This window comes from Mustelus asterias, chromosome 13, assembly GCF_964213995.1.
Source record: "Mustelus asterias chromosome 13, sMusAst1.hap1.1, whole genome shotgun sequence".
NCBI classification, from domain to species: domain Eukaryota; kingdom Metazoa; phylum Chordata; class Chondrichthyes; order Carcharhiniformes; family Triakidae; genus Mustelus; species Mustelus asterias.
The window spans coordinates 24,195,242-24,212,281 of record NC_135813.1 but is presented as its reverse complement, the minus strand read 5'-3'; the positions used below and the strand labels follow the sequence as shown (position 1 = coordinate 24,212,281).

At 42.0% G+C, this 17,040-nt stretch overlaps 1 protein-coding gene and 1 long non-coding RNA gene across 7 annotated transcripts in view; one reads left to right on the top strand and one right to left on the bottom strand.

The window, feature by feature from the left end:
- Window positions 1-489: 489 nt before the first annotated feature.
- LOC144502513 (uncharacterized) lies at window positions 490-10,431 on the bottom strand. The gene is made up of 3 exons (XR_013499349.1): window positions 10,313-10,431; window positions 10,050-10,143; window positions 490-2,601 (listed from the first exon to the last, which is right to left on the bottom strand). It is a non-coding gene; the product is annotated as an uncharacterized LOC144502513 (long non-coding RNA).
- Window positions 10,432-10,483: 52 nt separating this feature from the next.
- The window catches only part of rc3h2 (ring finger and CCCH-type domains 2), a 102,838-nt gene continuing 96,281 nt past the window's right edge, over window positions 10,484-17,040 (top strand). For 4 of the 6 annotated variants that reach the window (XR_013499348.1, XM_078226564.1, XM_078226566.1 and 1 more), the window contains exon 1: window positions 10,484-10,623. The gene's annotated coding sequence lies outside the window, so the exon portion shown is untranslated. The remainder of the gene's footprint in view (window positions 10,624-17,040) is intronic. The other 2 variants (XM_078226565.1, XM_078226563.1) reach the window with 2 other exon arrangements.

The following is a 17,040-nucleotide window of genomic DNA, read 5'->3' as shown; positions in this document are numbered from 1 at the left end:
GAGACATTTCTTCACCCAAAGAGTGGTGAGCCTGTGGAATTCATTACCACAGGAAGTAGTTGATACCAAAACATTGAATGTATTCAAGAGGCGGCTGGATTTAGCACTTGGGGCAAATGGGATCAAAGGTTATGGGGAGAAAGCAGGATTAGGCTATTGAGTTGGATGATCAGCCATGATTGTAATGAATGGCGGAGTAGGCTCAAAGGGTCAAATGGCCTCCTCCTGCTCCTATCTTCTTTGTTTCTATGTTCCTATTGCGAACTGTCCCAGTGGTGATGGGATCCAGTGCCACCCCCTGGAAACACAATTGTATTAATGTGTTGATGCCTCTACCTGAAATTGAAAATCTTGAACTCACAGGGCAAGAGTGTTCCCACAGAGCCATGGCTAACTGTGAGGTGCTACAAGTCTGCTGAATCTTGTGGATGTGTACCCAAGAACAAATCAACTACTGAAAAAAAGGTCACAAAATTGGAAAAGAATACTGATGTTACACAGTTCTCAGGGATAGTTTTATTAGTATAGTAACATAATACTAAATCTCTTTAGAAACATAGAAAACTACAGCACAAAACAGGCCCTTCGGCCCCCCAAGTTGTGCCAAACATATCCCTACCTTTTGGGCCTACCTATAACCCTCCATCCTATTAAGTCCCATGTACTCATCCAGGAGTCTCTTAAAAGACCCTATTGAGTTTGCCTCCACCACCACTGACGGCAGCCGATTCCACTCGCCCACCACCCTCTGTGTGAAAAACTTCCCCCTAACATTTCCCCTGTACCTACCCCCCAGCACCTTAAACCTGTGTCCCCTCGTAGCAGCCATTTCCACCCTGGGAAAAAGCCTCCGAGAGTCCACCCGATCGATGCCTCTCAACATCTTATATGCCTCTATTAGGTCTCCTCTCATCCTACGTCTCTCCAAGGAGAAAAGACCGAGCTCCCTCAGCTTTTCCTCATAAGGCATGCCACTCAATCCAGGCAACATCCTTGTAAATCTCTTCTGCACCCTTTCAATCTTTTCCACATCCTTCCTGTAATGAGGTGACCAGAACTGAGCACAGTACTCCAAGTGGGGTCTGACGAGGGTCTTATATAGCTGCATCATTATCCCCAGACTCCTAAACTCAATCCCTCCATTGATAAAGGCCAGCACACCATACGCCTTCTTAACCACCTCCTCCACCTGCGGGGCCGATTTTAGAGTCCTATGGACCCGGACCCCAAGGTCCTTCTGATCCTCTACAGTACTAAGAGTCTTTCCCTTTATATAGTACTCCTTCATCCCATTCGACCTGCCAAAATGGACCACTACGCATTTATCTGGGTTGAAGTTCATCTGCCACTTGTCCGCCCAGTCTTGCATCTTTGTTTTCCCTTTTCTCTATTCTTTTTGTTTATACTAGCTTAAACATTCACTTTGCAGTAGCAGATCTCACGTGGTGTTGTGGTAAGTTTGATAATATTTTATAACAGGAGCATTCTGAAACTATTTATTACTTTTTTTCCCCCAAGCTGACAATGTGCTTAAGATGGCTTTGAAGGCCACAAGGTTACACAGCAGTTGGACATAGGTATGTGTCCACAACTTCCCTACATGCTAAGCTGCACTATCAACCTGAAGGCGGATATTGTAGCGGCCTAATTGTATCCTTCCAGGGAAGCTTGGAAAATCTGAGAACCAACTACCTTCATCACTGATGTAGCAGTAATGGGGGAGAAAGCATTACAATGGCAAGGAGGAGGAAAATGAAATATTTATCAAAAATATTATTTCACTCCTCCTTTATCTCTTTATTGCTATCCCTGTTTCCATGTTGTTCGTCAACTAGGAATATGACACAATCTCGATTATAGAATTCTCCAGTGTAATTAACAAACCGTGCCAATGGACTGACATTCTACAATGAAATGGTCCATATTGTAACATGGTTGTGAATCTGTGAAACATGTACTAGCAAGTCAATTAAGAGAAATGACTAGTCAGAACCAGGAAATTACAATCTCATTAGTTTAACTTAGATTATTGACAATTTGCTGGAAGGCATCATTAGGGGGTTTTAGAATTCATCAAGTCTTAGTGACTTGGATGAATTATTTGAGATGATTACTTTGTTGCTGGATGCAAGCAACCTGATTGGAATTGCCTATTTGGGTTTTCGAAACACTTATTCCAAAGTATGCACAATACTTATAAGTTATTGAATTCTGCGGAAGGGTCTAGATGCAACATCACTAGAGATGGCCATACTCTTCAAGATAGATTACAGAGTACTAATGTCATGATAATAATTGGAAATGGATTCCTCCACATTTAAGCCATGGCCTGCCAATACCTGATATAACTGCATGTATGAAGCAAATAGTTTTCATTTCATTGCTAGGTCCCTGAAATTCACACAGTCCTTCACAGGAGAGCTGTGAAAGGACCTCACCATCTGAACAGCTATCTCCTGGACTGTCCCTACCACTAGTGCTAGTAACTCACTCTCTAACCCAAAGTGCCAATATCTGTACTTGTGATTGGGAGTGAATCAGGGTGTGATGGTGCCTCCTCTGAAGTATCTTCACCTGCAAGCTACAACTGTGGAGAAGCACCTGGAAGAAATAGAAAAACGACAAGTTAGCAAGGCACTGAAAATTTGCACAGTAGCAGATGGTAAGCATTGCATGCAACTTGATAAGGATTGTCCTGGGTAGTTCATGAACTACCTTTCTAATCGTATTCAGTGTATTAAACAGGTAGGCTTGTTTCTGGTCCTGTTGCAGTTAAAAAGAGTGTCCTACATGGTTCTATTTTGGGCCCTGTTCTTTTTTCTATTTATATAAACAATGTGTTTCAAGCAACAGGGAGCTCTTTTATCCATCTGTATGCAGATAACACTATCTTATATTCTGTAGGTCCATCCATTCCTTCTGTTTTGCACAATTTGCAACTGAGTTTTGCTAATATACAACAGGATTTTTTCATCCTCTGCTGAACTCAACTAAAAGCAAGTTTGTGCCTTCTAATAGGAAAAAGTCTTACTCTACCCGTGATCACATTTTAACTTTTGATAACTCTGAACTTGAGCAAGTTTCCACTTAACAAATATCTTGGAATCTGATCAGACCATTCTATAACTTTTAACTTCCACATTGGCATTTTACAATCTAAGGTCAAGTCTAGACTTTCTATATCACAATAAGTCCTGCTTACCAGATAAACCATTGTTCAGGTGTCTATCCTGCCTGTTTCTGATTACTGTGACATTATTTATAAACCTCTCTTGGTAAGTTACTCTCTGTAGCTCTGAAATTAGATTTGTGACTGGTGCCCCTATTCATACCCATCACTGTGACATGTACTCCCTGATTAACTGTCCCTCATTGCACACAAGGTGCCAACTCCACTAGTTTCTGTGAATTTCTCGTATCTTGTTAGGGAAAACTTCTGCCTATTTTAGAGGTTTGTTACATTTTTCTGTTTCTTCTTATCAGAGGTTGTGCGGCGTGATCAAATTGGTCCTCCAACAGTGAGCACAGCCTTCAGTTATAATTCAATTCAGTTTACAGCTGCCAATGACTGGAGCGAGGTACAACTAAAGCTGAAGCTAAGTAATTTTATTACTGTGGATGCCTTTCGCCAAAGGGTTAAGGCTCTGTTGACTGATAATTGTACTTGCTAAACTGTCAATTCTATTTTCCTGCTAATTTATATTTTATTGTTTAAGTGTTCAAATGAATTGTAGTGTAAGTTCTGTTGCTGCAGCATTTGCCTCTTGGCCAGGTCATTCTTGTAAATGAGAATTGGTTCTCAATTGACTTACCTGGCTAAATAAGAGATTAAATACAAAATAAATATTATATTTGTTTTAGGTTCATGAGGGATAAGTTGTCAGAGATCCTGTTCAGAGCAGCCCCAGCCTTGAAGTGTCCTGTTCTGAAAGCTCACGTGAGGTCAATTATTTATTTCTGGCACTTGCTACGACAGCCTGATGAAATTCAAAATGCTGGCTGATCTTCTCTCAGTCTTACTCCTTTCATTTATGTTCTCTGCTATTTTATTCTGCAGAAAGTACTGGGAGAGTGAGTAAGTGTCTCTCACAAAAGGAAAGAACACAGTTGCAGAGCTTTGCTTGTTGTTCAGATGCTAACAGTAATTGGAATCAGGCAGGACAATACTGAATGAAAAGTCATGTCGGAAGTTTGATGCGAGGAAGAAACCATGAGAAGTTGGCAAAGTGAGAATGCTGGGCGCTGTGAATGATGTGTTACCATCCCAGCTGATGTTACTACTGGATAGTCAGATCCCAGATCCTGGCTCAATAGATCGAAACTTTAATTTTTTTTATTTAGAGATGTGAATGAATAGTCACAAGACTGCCGCTTAACTTTTAATAGAAGGGTAAAACATTGATTAAACAAGAAAAAATTAACTATAATACACCACTCCTTCACCTCAGCTATGCCATTACAAATGTACACAGCTTTTTATGGACAACACAAGTTACAAAATAGATGTTTTCAATAAGTACACAATCCATGAAAACTAATAGGCGAAATGTGATACCACCATTCTGAAACCAAGTGACAGATGCCACCCAATATAACTTCAGTAGATTTCTCATAGAATCCTCCCAGACGCTTGCCACACTGAGCCAATTGGTCTTAATGAAACTCTGACTTACACATGAGTGTTTCCAAACTCCAGTCCCAGAATACACCTTGCAATATTCTCCCAAAAAATTCTCTCTCTCAGATGCCTTCACCAAGGACCCACTTCCAGGATTTCAATCTCTTTCAATATTCCTCTGCCTTGGATTGCGATGTGCATTTAAGCATCCACACAATATTTTGAGTACCCAGCCATGCCAACAGAACACTGCTTCAAAGGCTGCATAAAAGGTCACTAAACTGTTGATTTACCTTGCATGTCTGGCTTCTCACCTTAAATCTGATTCTTGAAGCTGTCTCTTTTAACTCCGATCACTTTCTTTGCTTTTAACTTTACCCAACAGGGCCTGTCCAACTTCTTGCTCTTTTAACTGCCTTTGAGACATACTCACTGGTTCTGTACTTTATTTTGGGAAGTCTGCTTTTCTCCAGCTCCCTTGTCCTGTCCAGCTTTTCCTGTATCCAGACTAAAACTAAACTCAAAAGTTCTTTCGAATCTAGAGTGACCCCTGGTTGCTAAGCAACAGCCTAGTTTTCCTTTAAGTTGTGTTTGTTTTCCTATCATAAATCATTATTACCAAACTAACGTCATTATCAAATAACATTAAATTTACTTAAGGCTGTGCTTTATTGTTAATACCCCCAATACAAATATAGATTTAAAACTACCTCTGTTTCCTGATACAAGGAAGTAGTGAGTGTGTGCTTTTAATGAGAATGGTGTGCCCTTGTGTTGGGTAAGAAAGGAAATGGTGGAGGAAGGAATCGTTGTCACAAGTTGCTGAGAAAGATGGAGAAAATAAAGTTGTTATTCTTCTGAAGTGCTTTCTGTGCTGTATCCAGATCATGGGGATAATGCTGCTGGAGGTGATAATCTCAACAATCTCTACATGCTTTATGGTGCACTTAGTGTTTGGGATCCTCCTCTTGTTGGCTGGGAAAGAACTTCTCTCCATAACCTCACATCTTACATCGGGACATCCGGGAAGGAGTGTTGCCTGCGACATTACCTGAATCAAATTGCGCTTTATAAATTTCCATTTGAACATTTCCACTTGAAATAGGCCTATGGCTGATTTTCTGCTGACAAAGTTGGCAGGTTTCCTGTTGGCTTGGTAAATTGGGTAGGAAACCTATCCATGAGATTCTAATTCAAAACTGTCTTGGGTTGAAATCACGATTATAAATATCTCCAGACATTATTTGTGTATTTTCTCTTTGCCTGTAAAAGACTATGGAGCCCTGACAACATTCCAGCAATAGTACAAAAGATATGCTCTGGAAGCTGTGCTTCTAGCCAAGTTGTTCCAGTACAGCATTGGCATCTATCCACTAATATGGAAAACTGCCTAGGTATGACCTGTCCACAAAACGTAGGACAGATCCAACCTGGCCAATTACCATCCCATCAGTCTACTCTTGATCATTAGCAAAGTGATGGAAGGTGTCATCGACAGTGCTATCAAGTGGCACTAACAGAGCAATAACTATGGGCGGCACGGTAGCACAGTGGTTAGCACTGCTGCTTCACAGCTCCAGGGTCCTGGGTTCGATTCCCGGCCCGGGTCACTGTCTGTGTGGAATTTGCACATTCTCCTCGTGTCTGCGTGGGTTTCCTCCGGGTGCTCCGGTTTCCTCCCACAGTCCAAAGGTGTGCGGGTTAGGTTGATTGGCCAGGTTAAAACAAAATTGCCCCTTAGAGTCCTGGGATGAGTAGGTTAGAGGGATTAGCGGGTAAATATGTGGGGGTAGGGCCTGGGTGGGATTGTGGTCGGTGCAGACTCGATGGGCCGAATGGCCTCCTTCTGCACTGTGGGGTTTCTATGATTCTATGAACTTGCTCACTGATGCTCAGTTTGGCTTCCACTAGGACCACTCAACACCTAACTTCATTACAGCCTTGCTTCAAACATGGACAAAAGAGCTGAATGCCAGAGGTGAGGTGAGAGTGACCGTCTTGGCATCACTTTTACTGAGTGTGGCACCAAGGAGTCCGAGCAAAACTGAAGTCCATGGCAATCAGTGGGAAAAGTCTTCACTGATTGGAGCCATATCTAGCACAAAGGAAGATGGTTGTGGTTGTTGCAGTTCAATCATTTCAACCCTGGTACATCACTGTAGGAGTTCCTCAGTGTTGTCCATCTTCAGCTACTTCATCAATGAACTTTGCTCCATTGTAAGGTCAGAAGTGGGTATGTTCATGGATGATTGCACAATATTCAATACCATTCAGAAGTCCTCCGATATTGAAGCAATCCGTGTCCATTTGCAGCAAGATCTAGCCAATAATCATGGGTAGGCTGATAAGTGGCAAGTAACAAGCAGCCAGCTTGATTGGCACCCCACTACCACCTTAAACATTCACTTCCTCCACCACCAATGGACACTGGCAGCACTGTGTACCATCTACAAGATACACTGCAGCAACTCAATGTTCCTCAATACCACCTTCCAAATCCACAGCATCCACCACCTAGAAGGTGAATGGCAGCAGATGTATGGGAATACCACCACCAGCAAGTTCCCATCCAACTCACAGTCCATCCTGATTTGGAACTATATCACTATTTATTCATTGTTGTTGGGTCAAAATCCTGGAACTCACTTCCTAACAGCACTGTGGATGTTCCTACAACACATGGACTGCAGTGGTTTAAGAAGGTAGCTCACTGCATCTTACCAGGGGAAGTTAGGGATGGGCAGTAAGTGCTGGCCTAGCCAACATCATGTAAAAGAATACATATTTAAAAAGTGATAGGTATTTGAATTTTAGTTTTGGTCAAAATTTTAACCTTTTATTTTATGTTTTTACACACATCAACATAAATGAAACTCTTTCCATTTCAGTTACCCAGCACAGCACTCTTAGATCAAATAGACAGGTGTAGAACAAACCTCCCTGTATTTTGCCCTAAAACATGCCTCACCTCTAATCTCAGAAAAGCAGCCTATTCAGCACCAGTGCAACATACTTTCCATTTCCCACGCCAGTAATCCTGTGACCTCACTGGGAGAATTTTGTGTTCTAGCCCCGTGTCCACTGAAAACTGAATTATGGGCGGCACAGTGGTTAGCACTGCTGCCTCACAGCGCCAGGGACCGGGGTTCAATCCGGTCTCGGGTCACTGTCTGTGTGGAGTTTGCACATTCTCCCCGTGTCTGCGTGGGTTTCCTCCGGGTGTTCCGGTCTCCTCCCACAGTCCAAAGATGTACAGGTTAGGTTGATGGGGCATGCTCAATTGCCTCTAGTATCAGGGGGATGAGCAGGATAAATATGTGGGGTATGGGAATGGGGCCTGCATGGGAAGTTGGTCGGTGCAGATTCGATGGGCCAAATGGCCTCCTTCTGCACTGTAGGGATTCTATGGACTGCCCAAACTAATTTCACCTCCTCCTCCCCTCCCTTCAGCATTAATGGATAGCATGGACAAAGTCATCTGAGAATCGTGAGGACCTATGTCAACATTGCTGTCATGGGATAGTGATGAATGGAATTCTGGCAATGCCTATAAAGGAGGAACAATTTGTGAGGGAGCTTTCCTGGGCTGCCCTTGTTATGGTGCAGCTGAGGTCTTTGATCATATTATATGCATTCCTTACCCAACATTCATTTAACATCATCTGTCATACAGGGAGAACACAGAATTGGAAGCAGATTGAATTAACTGTATTAAGATCTACACAAGACAACTTTATGGATTATGGTGTATGCAGCCTTACATTAATGCCCACGAGAGGAGCACAGGTGGTAATCTATTCTTGTCTTCCTGTTCTTATTTAAAGTAAGCTAGTGATTGGTATTTGAGGAATCTGGTGAGGCCATCAATAAATCATAACAGCAAAACGTTAAAGTTTTGGACTATTTTCTAAAATTAGACCACTGCCTTAAATTACTCTGTGGTATTGCTCTTAAAATATGTTGTTTGAATTTATTTGTTCATTACTGTATTTTATTATGTTTTTGAGCTGGCAGCAGGTGCTAGTTTACACCAACAGCTCAGTGCACCAAATTACATCCCTGCAGATTGACATCAACACACGAGTTATTTATGATACAATTATTATTCAGAAATATACCAGTTGATCACTAAGTTCTGAGTTCATTCGATATTGTGACTTTTCACTTTGAGATTCAGCTGCCAAAATGTACACATTCAATAGCCCCAAAGTTGGTGACATTCTTTTCTTTTTAAAACATAGTACCTCATTATAATATGGTTTTTAAAAATTACCATAAATTAACAAGTATGGATGCAGAACAACGATGAACATTATTACCAAGTAGCCTTTGGAGCACATTTTGTTCTGATGATTTAGATGCTTCCCCTGTTAGGTAGAACAACTTTTAGCTACAATAACCTAACATCCCATGTTACTCGGGAGATGTGCAAGAAAATTATTTGCTGTCAGCTGTCTCTTGGCTTTTTTAAAAAAAAAGTCTGTTTACATAACTCCAGTGGTCAATTTTGGCCTTTCTTCGTGGCATGTCAACACAATTCACTTAATGTGGTCATCTCTGGGGGGAAACAAGAGGAGGCACCTGGGGCATTTGTTGTCAATTGTGGTCTTGGGTAAGACAAGGTGGAAATCTTGTTATATCTCCCTGATAATATTTACACCGCCTGCCTTTTACTATTCCCCCCCCCATTTATTCCCCCTTCCACATCGATCCCTCTTTCACTTAAACTTATATCTCTATCGTATACATTATCTCTACATATTGCATTATATTCTTTGATAACATTTACACTACTGCCTTTTATCCCCCTCACTATTCATCCCAATTCCACCACCGCCATCAGCCTCTCTCTCACTCAAACTTATATTTATCTCTATGTTGTATGTTATATCACCGATAACTTTTACACCACCTGCCTTTATCCCCCCTCCCCATTTATTCCCTGTTTCACCACCAAGCTCTCACTCACTCAAACTTATATCTCTATATTCTACATTATAACATTTACACCGCCTGTTTTTTTAAAAATTCACCCTATTTATTCCCATTTCCACCACCAAGCTCTTTTCTTCCCTCTCACTCAAACTTATTTCTTCATTCCATATTATATCTCTGATAACATTTACACCGCCTGCCTTTTATTTCCCCCCCCCCCCCCCCCCCCCAATTTATTCCCTATTCCACCACCAAGCTCTCTCTCACACACACTCACTCACTCAAGTTTACACCTCTATATTCTGCATTATATCTCCCTGATAACATTAACACCGCCTGCCTTGTATTCCCTACTCCACCACCAAGCTCTCGCTCTCTCTCTCACGCTTACACCCCTATATTCTGCATTATATCTCCCTGACAACATTAACACCGCCTGCCTTGTATTCCCTATTCCACCACCATTGCCACCCAGCTCTCCCTCAGAGCCACTCACTCACAAACTGTCGCCTCCGCCTCCAAAAAAAGCGGCTCGTTCCGGCTCGACCGCTCCACTCCGCCGCATCCTTCCGCCACATGGAAAGTAGCGCCTGGCAAACAACAAAAAAATATAGAGAGAAAAAAAAGATTAAAGCAAGCAAGGAGGGGGGGAGAGGAGGGTAGGTGGGTCAGAATGAGGGGAGGAAAAAAAGGGGTGGGGGGAGGTGGAAATGACCGCTGCCTCCGCGGCCGGGCTGAATGATCGGGAAGCTTCCATACCTGAGCAGATGGATGTTTGTTTTGAGGAGAGACCGTTGCGCGGAGGGATACACGGCGGGGGATGCTCCCTCCCTGTTAAGGTCTCTCTCCCTAACGGGGGGAGTCGCCGCGATCCGGAGCAAAATGTCGGAGCCGGAGCAGCGCTGTGCCGCCAACGACTCGACCTTCCATCGGCTTTTATGACCCGCGGTCAAGCCGCTTGTTTACATGTATTTATTAATTGCTTCTGTGAAGTTAACTTATTAAAGTTTTTCTTTCTTCGATGGAAAGATGGATGTTACTTCTTCTTCTTCTTAGTGCCTACAGAAAAGGTAAGAGTTTTTTTTCTCCTCACCCTCCCTGACCGGGGGGGGGGGGGGGGAGATAGCAGCTGTCAAAGACAACCCAACCTGCTAGGCAACTGGTCCCGCCCCCCTCGGCGCTGCTGATTGGCGAACTATCCATCAGTCAAAGCGAAGTCCACTCGCCATTGGTCTGGCCGCACGTCAATCACTTTTCCGGGGGGGTGGGGGCGTAAGGCTCTCTTGGGTTGTCAGGTTCGGTTGAGGGTTTGCGGCCGCTCGCCGTTGCGCTTTAACCCGCTGACACTAAAATATCTCCGCACCGGAGCGCCCCGGATAAAAATGTGCGGCTGGTTCGGCTCGAAAAAGATTGCGTTTGACCCGCATTCGGGAGCTGCCCTCTCTCTCTCCCTCACACCCTCCCTTAGACAGGATGACAAGTGTAATCGCCATGTTTTCCCCCAAGTGTCAGAGCTGTGGCCATGGGTGTGTGTTGTGCTGCTCTGACAAGAGTCTGGTGCAGAAAAGCCCACGCCAGAGTCTTCGGGAGTGGCCGTCCTGTCTTGTTCAATTTAAACACTATCTTCTCGGCCTCGGAACTCCTGTCACCCTCTCTTTCGGTTCCAAAGGGGACGAGGTGCTTTAAAGGGCTCCTCCCTCCCCCCAGTACACTGGAACGTTTTGACACTCCCTTTCTCTTCCCCCCCCCCCCCCCCCCCATAACAAAATAACGTCGTGGGTTTTATCTCAGATTTACCACTAAAACACCGTCCTCTTGTAGTCGCTATTTGTTTCCATTGAGTGCGTACAGTTGCGCAATAAGCGCGCACAAACCTGCAATCTGGAGTGTCCAAGCTGTACTTTGCACAGTGGCTGCACATGTCTCCTTTCTGCTTCTCTCTATATTCTCTTAAATCGGGCTCGATGGCAAGTTTTACACCGCTGGCGTTTTTTTGATTTAACGCCAGTGAATTCATGGATTTAATAATAAACACTGTTGATTATTGTGGTAAGCACAAGATGACCTGACTCGAAGCTTCCGTCATGTAAAGTCACACCCTTCCCGTGTTCAAATATAGAAAGCATAGAGACTCTAAAAAACCTGCTCTTTAGTTTCGAGTCAATTTGCAGAGCAGCTTATCGTCTATTTGAATTTGTTTAGATGCATTGACGTAACTATTTTCACCACGTTGCCAATTCCTGCTCAGTGTGGAGGTAGTAGTGGAACATTTAGATTTCTAAACTTGAAAAGCCAGTTAGGCCGACTTTGGGAAAGTCTAAGTTTAGTATACTTGAATAATTTTATGTACCATATATTTTCCATGGCAAATATACACATCATGACTTGATACAGAAAGATGTTTACGTTATGGTAAATGCATATGGCCAGTGAGAGCTCTCCATTGGTGTGTGTGTTTAATTTTTGTACCCTCTTCAGATTATGGTTGTGCTTTGGTAAATTGTTGGACCCATTTTTGCACTGATACATTATTTAAGTATTGAGAGTTGCAAATTGGCAGTTTTCTCATCTTCCTGTTAATGGATACTATATTTGGAAGCATTGATTTTTTTTTTTTAGTTCGTTCTCAGGATGTGGGTATTGCTTGCATAGCCAATATTTATTGCCCATCTTTTCTTACCCTGAAAAGGTGGTGATGTGGTGCCTTCTTGAGCTGCTGAGTTTTTCTAGTAGTTTGATACAAGTGGCTGGTTGGCCACTTCCCAGGGCTGTATGTTTTGGGAGGGCAGACTGGACAAGAATGGAAGAATTCCTTCCCTTTTTAAATAAAGTGAGCCAATTGGGTCTTCACAACAGTCCAACCTCTTTATGGTCAGTCCTTATTTTCAAATTTTAAAAACTGAAGTCAAATTCCTAAACTACCCTGGTGGGATGTGAATTCCCATTCTCTGGTTTTAGTCCATGCCTCTGGATTACTGGCTCAGTAACATAATAGCTATGCTATCGTACCCAGCTTAATGATGTGAATTAATTTGTTTTACTGTAATGCATGTATTATATTCAGTTGATATAGCAACCTTGTTTTGATAAACCGTCACAAATAATGTAGTAGAGCAAAATTAGTTCCTAACTGTAGCTGGAGGCAATCCAAAACATTGATATTTTAGATGTCATAGATTAAAAAATGTTAATAAATCTTTGTTCCTGTTAACAGTTACCAACACATTTTAGTTTGGATTGTGAAGTATTGGAAATCTGTCTCATATTTTAGCAATAACTGAATTGCAAATGGGGCATTTGCCCATGTCAAGCAATGGACTTGAGCTAACTTTGAATTGATATTCTATGGTGCCTTGAGCAAAATTTCTAGTAACTTATTCAATACTTTGCTGTTCTAGAGTCATAGAGTTTTACAGCACGGGAAGAGGCGCTTCTGCCCATCGTGTCCACGCCGGCCATCAAGCACCTATCTATTCTAATCTGGGAGCCCAATGGCACAGTGGCTAGCGCTGCTGCCTCACAGCATCAGGGACCGGGTTCAATTCTGGCCTCGGGCCACTAATGGTGCAGAGTTTGCACGTTCTCCCCGTGTCTGTGTGGGTTTCCTCCGGGTGCTCCGGTTTCCTCCACAGTACAAAGATGTGCAGGTTAGGCTGATTGGCCATGCTAAATTGACCCTAGTGTCAGGGGGATTAGTGTAAATACGTGGGGTTACAGAAAAGGGGCCTGGGTGGGATTGTGGTAGATGCAGACTCGATGGACCGAATGGCCTGCTTCTGCACGGTAGGGATTCTATGGGAATCCCCTTTCCCAGCACTTGGCCCATGACCTTGTATGCTATGGCATTTCAAGTGCTCATCTAAATACTACTTAAATGTTGTGACGATCTAATCACAATATTGGTTGATCTCTGATAATCTGCTTAACTAAAAGTTAGCTTTTCTAGTCTTTATTGTTATCTGCATATGCTTCAAGTTGTTTTGATTATTGATATTCACACTTCAGTAAGGTGTCTTTATTAGGTTATTACACGTTTCAAGACCTGTTCCTAAGAGCTCAGTTGACGTTTGGGAAGAAAATAAGTGTTAGTTTCATTGTTGGCATAATGACATTCCATAAAGTGGAATAATATCATTTGGTGAATTAGGGAGTGCACTAAAACTAGGATCCTGTTTATGCTGAGAATTTATGCACAAGTCCAATATAAAAGTGAAATTCATTCTATGGTATTTATTGGATAATATCAGGTACATCGACTAACTTATTTCCATTCCTACCCTCCACACACTACCCCTTTCTTAAAATTTCTTTCAAAACACAGCAGCTGTCGAGATTCGGTCATCATCATTGTTATTGTGATGTCATTCTTCTACATGAGTGTTTGTGCAGAATGCACATAGTTTTGTATCTTTGAGATATCAGTGAATTTCTGACCAGCTGATCTTTTTATAGGTTAAACACTGATTTAGAAGATAATGTAAAACAGATCTGTGTAATGGAAACAAGTTTTATAGAAACAAATTATTACAGTAGTTCAAACATTGGCAGCACCATCATGTCTGACAGCATCACTGACATTTTGGGCGTCATGTTATGATTTCAATACAGCAATTGCATTGCTGAATAGGCAAGTGTGCACGGTAATCAACCTGCAAAGAGTTCTAAATAATAAACTGTGCTCAATTTTAAAGTATTTATTATGGGTTGTGATGTAGAGGGTTCTTGAGGCCAGTGCAGCAGTGATATTGATTACTACAGTTCTAAACTTTCTATTCTATGGCTGGATTACCAACAGTAAGAAGTTTAACAACACCAGGTTAAAGTCCAACAGGTTTATTTGGTAGCAAAAGCCACACAAGCTTTCGGAGCTGCAAGCCCCTTCTTCAGGTGAAGAAGGGGCTTGCAGCTCCGAAAGCTTGTGTGGCTTTTGCTCCCAAATAAACCTGTTGGACTTTAACCTGGTGTTGTTAAACTTCTTACTGTGTTTACCCCAGTCCAACGCCGGCATCTCCACTTCATGGATTACCAACACCATGAGAGATTTGTTTACTTCCTATTCCTTTACAAGATGTCGAACTGAACTGAATTATAAAGCTTTGTTTTATTCATCGTGATTCTTCACTTCTATCTTTGTAACACCGTCTCTGCCTTTACTGCTATTTCAGCTCTTCTCAACCTCTGACAGCTAAAGCCCTTATCAACATCTGTTATCTCCAGAGTTGACTTCTCAATTTCCCTTCTCACTGGTGCACCTAATTGTTTCACAACTCAAACTCAGCTTGGTGTCCTGCATGAAGTCAGAATGAAGTTGCCCATTACCACCTTTCATTTTTCTCAATGCTGTAAATAAAAAAACTCTCTATCATTTACTAATCATCTGCAGTCCCACTGCATCTTATCCCTAAAGCTTCAGTCAACCTATGTCTTCGCTTGTATTTCATAACCTTCTAAATTTGGCCCTCTGCAACTCTCCCTTTTCATTCTACCACCAGGGTCACAACCTCTGGTAACTTTGTTTTTGCTCTCTCTTTAATTGCCTCCCTGAATCCCTTCACCTTGTTACATTTCTCCTCCTCAGAAGCTCATCTCTTTGGTCATGCTAACTTTCCTTTCACTGCATGGCACTGCTTCTTGTAAATTATTCTTGGGGCTTCTTGTTTCTTTAGCTAAACTATCCTGTTGTTAAGATGTATGATATATTTAATATACTGATGTAAACTTTATGGTACCAATTTGTTAAGAAAATTTGAATGTAGTAGACCTTGAATATCATGGGTTATCTTTCCAGCGCCTAAGTCAAGTGGAAGTGAGAGGATAGACGCACCAACATCAGTGTCCTTGCTTAAACAGGCACCACAAGCTTCAAGGCTATGATAATCTGCCATTAGCTTCGTTGGGTTGGTCATGTAGCTTGGAAGTTGATACCAGGTTCCCAAAGCAGGTCATCTTCTCCCAGCCTAGGCAGGGCAGATGTGCTAGAAGAGGACCTCTGTCTGAGAAGTGGTTCAAGGATGTGCTGAAAGCCAACATGAAGAAATGCAATATTGATATCAACTGGGAGACCATCATCTTGGATCAAACAGAATAGCAGCAGTGTCTGTGGGAAGGATCCCAATATTTTGATAGCCACCAATGACAAAATATAGAGGAAAAGAGAGAGTGGAGGAAAGAACACTAGAACCTGAACTGATGGCACATGACCAGACATCCTACATGCCATTAAATATCTGATCCCAAATCTGCCTGATTAGTCACCTTTGGATTTGTGGAAGACAATCATCCTTGCTAGCAAGGGATAGCCATACAATAATAAGACTGTCGTAACTTAAGTAGAGAAATACTGATGAGCTGTTCAGATATGTGTATAAAGAAGAGGAAATTGTTGATTTGATTGGTTTAAAATTAATCTTGTTGCTTTGGTTCAGGGAAAATTATCACCTTTTTTATTCCTTTTGGCCCTTATCTGGAGGCTGGAAACCTATTCACAGCACTTGTAAAGCTGCTCTTGCTCTTTGTTACAATATTTATAACTTTGCAGTGTTTATGTTTGTTGTTTTTACCTAATCCCCTCCCACTTGAGGAACCTTTTCCTGCTGAGGGTGAGATAGAGATTATAAATAGTTAAGGCAGATAAAGAAAGGGCATGTAAAGAGATAAATAAGACATTAAACAAGGGATTTATTTTCCATTTTATTTATAAATTAGGGAATGTAAACAAGAAGACTTCAAAAATACAACTTGCTTCTAGAAACTTTAGCATTCATCCTGAAGTGCTACTCCTCCAACTTATTCCCAATTTTTACTTTTTAAAATTTAGTTGTACATAGTTAGCTATTTTGATTACTCAATGATGTGTACTGCAGTAGTTCCCAATCTTTTCAGTAACATGACACACTTCAGTGAGACAAACAATTCCACAGTACACCCACTTTTTTTCAGCTGAATCGATTGCTTATAAACATTGCAAACCTCTCTAGTAAGACTGTAACCATAGTAAATGCAATGTACAAAATGTAATACCATTAATCAAGAAAGAAGGGAGAGAGAAAACAGAAATACAAGCCAGTTAGCTTGACATCAGTCTTTGGGATATGATCAGGCATGATTTTAGGAAAGGGAGATTAAGTTTGACAAATTTATTTGAATTTTCTTTGAGGATGTAACTGGTAGGGTAGCTGAGGAGGAACCACAGATGTAGTAATAGTATTAATGGAGTTTCCATAGAATCCCTAAAGTACAGAAAGAGACCATTCGGCCCGTCGAGTCTGTACTGACTACAATCCCACCCAGGCCCTATTCCCGAAACCTCTCATATTTACCCTGCTAATCCCCCTGACACTAGGGTCAATTTAGTTTGGCCATTCCACCTAACCCGCACATCTTTGGACTGTGTGAGAAAACCCACACAGACACAGGGAAAATGTGCAAATTCCACACAGCCAGGAATTGAACCCGGGTCCCTGTGAGGCAGCAGCGCTAGCCACTGT